General features: G+C 41.2%; 1 non-coding gene across 1 annotated transcript; it reads left to right on the top strand.

Moving 5' to 3' along the window:
- The first annotated feature begins 2,029 nt into the window (after positions 1-2,029).
- Positions 2,030-2,136, top strand: LOC141688542 (small nucleolar RNA R71). Its single transcript, XR_012561978.1, has one exon. It is a non-coding gene; the product is annotated as a small nucleolar RNA R71 (small nucleolar RNA).
- The last annotated feature ends 442 nt before the right edge of the window (positions 2,137-2,578 follow it).

Here is a 2,578-nt window from a genome sequence, read left to right on the forward strand (position 1 = left end):
ATGATCGGATTAAGCCTTCTCTATTTCTCAACAGTAGGCTTGCTACCTTCCTCTAGCTGAATTTTATGCATGCAATAAGAAGGACTGATTTCCTTGATATCTGCTATAGTCCATCCAATTTCCAACTTGAACTCTCTCAGAATTCTTAAGACATTTTCCTCATCACTACCTGAAAGGTCAGATGCAATAATAACAGGCAAAGTAGATGCATCACCTAGAAAACCATACCGTAAGTGTTCAGGAAATGGTTTAAGCTCAAGTGTAGGATCTTTCTCAAGAGAAGGCTTGAGGTGCTTTGGATATTTATTCAACTCTTCCAATCAAAGAGATTAAAACAGCATATCTAACCTTCACTTTCAAGGAGAAGCATCCAAATACTGCAACTGCTCATCACCTTCATCATCTTCACTATCTGAATTCCCCAACAAGGCCTTCTCTAAGGCATCAGACCTTAGCATTTGATCAAGGTCTGCAGTAACCACATAATCGACCAACTCCACTTTTAAGCACTCCTCGTTTTCAGTTTGGAATTTTATTCCATTAAAAACGTTAAACGTCACATCCTGATTCAGCACTCGCATAGTAAGCTCACCCTTCTACACATCAATCAAGGTTCAGCCAGTAGTCAAGAATGGTCTTTCCAAGATTATGGGAATCTTCTTATCCTCCTCGAAATTAAGAATTACAAACTCAGCATGAAAGATGAGTTTATCCACCTTGACCAAGACATCCTCCACAATGCCTAGTGAATATGTAATAGAACGATCGGCCAACTACAAGGTCATATAAGTAGGCTTTGGATCAGGTAAGTCCAATTTCTTGAAGACTGACAAGGGCATCAGATTGATGCTAGCTCCCAAGTCACATAAGAATTTGTCAAATGACATTTTTACAATAGTACAAGGAATAGTGAAGCTTCTAGGATCTTTAAGCTTCGGCGGTAACTTCCGTTGCAGCACAACACTACATTCCTCCGTAAGAGAAAATGTCTCTAAGTCATCAAGCTTCACTTTCTGAGAGAGAATACCTTTCATAAACTTCGTATAACTAGGCATCTGTTCAAGAACTTCTCAAACTGCTTATCCAGCTTTTTCTTCTACAGCCTCTTAGGAAAAGGAGGTGGAGGATATATATGTTTCTCCCATGTATTGCCCTCAGGAGGAGTGTGTTCCATAGTAGTCTTTCTTGGTTCCACGTCTGCTTCCTTCTGCACTTCTTCCGCCACAGCTTCCTCTTCCGAAACTTGAGATTTTTCGGAATTTGCAACCTTTCCAGTCCTCAGTGTAATTGCCTTAACATGCTCCTTAACTTCCCTCTTTCCAAGCACTTCAGTATCACTAGGGAGTGTACTAGGTTGATGATTTAGCATGGCATTGGCAATTTACCCAATTTGATTCTCCAAGGTCTTGATGGAAATTGCTTGGCTCTTGTACATGAGCCTCAACTCCTCCAATTCAGATTTTTCATTAGACTGTTGCAGCTGGAGTTATTGTCTTGGTGCATATTGAGGTTGCTAAAAACCAGGAGGGGTGTATGTCTTTGTTGCATACTGATGATAAGGTTGTTGAACCGCATTATGAGTATTGCTCCAGCTGAAGTTGGGATGATTGTGGTTGTTGGGATGATAGGTGGATGGTACAGGCTGCTACGATCTCTAAAAGTTGCTCACAAACTGAGTGATTCACTAGAAATAGCACACTGATCAGTCTCGTGCGCACCAGCACAAAGCTCACAAACACTAGTGATCTGATTAACTCCATAATTAGCTAAAGAATCCACCTTCATCGTTAAAGCCTTAAGTTGAGCAGTTATAGCAGTAGTTGCATCCATCTCCAGAATACCTGCTACCTTGCCCTAAGGTACTTCCTGAGTAGGAATCTGTTACTCATTAGTAGCCATCAGTTTAATAAATTCATAAGATTCATCATAGCTTTTAGCCCACAAGGCTCCTCCTGATGCTGCATCAAGCATGGGTCTAGAAGTAGCACCCAAACCATTATAAAAGCAGTTAATGATCATCCAGTCAGGCATCCCATGGTGAGGACACTTTCTAAGCATCTCCTTGTAGCGATCCCAAGCCTCACATAAAGATTCTCCAGATTGCTGAGCGAATTAAGTAAGTGCATTTATGATTGCAGCAGTCTTCGTCACAGAAAAGAATTTAGTTAGGAACTTTTGAGCAAGATCCTCTCATTTGGTGATAGACCCTGGTGGTAGAGAATGTATCCAGCACTTAGCTTTATCCCGCAGAGAGAATGGAAAAAGCCTCAACTTAATAGCATCTACTGGAACTCCATTGAACTTGAAAGTGTCGCAGATCTCGATGAAATCTATGATGTGCATGTTAGGGTCTTCTGCCGGAGAACCCCCAAACTGAACTGAGTTCTGTATCATTTAAATTGTGCTCGACTTGATCTCAAAGGTGTTAGCCGAGATGTCTGGTCGGACAATGCTAGACTGAATATCATTAATCTTCGGCTGAGAGTAATCCATCAAAGCCTTTGTATTCGCTTGTGGTTCTCCCATTGCAATAAGAGCTTCTTCCTCAACTTTCTCCTCGACAAGAACTTCGTCGAAA

Source organism: Apium graveolens, chromosome 9 (genome assembly GCF_009905375.1).
Source record: "Apium graveolens cultivar Ventura chromosome 9, ASM990537v1, whole genome shotgun sequence".
Classification (NCBI taxonomy): Eukaryota; Viridiplantae; Streptophyta; class Magnoliopsida; order Apiales; family Apiaceae; genus Apium; species Apium graveolens.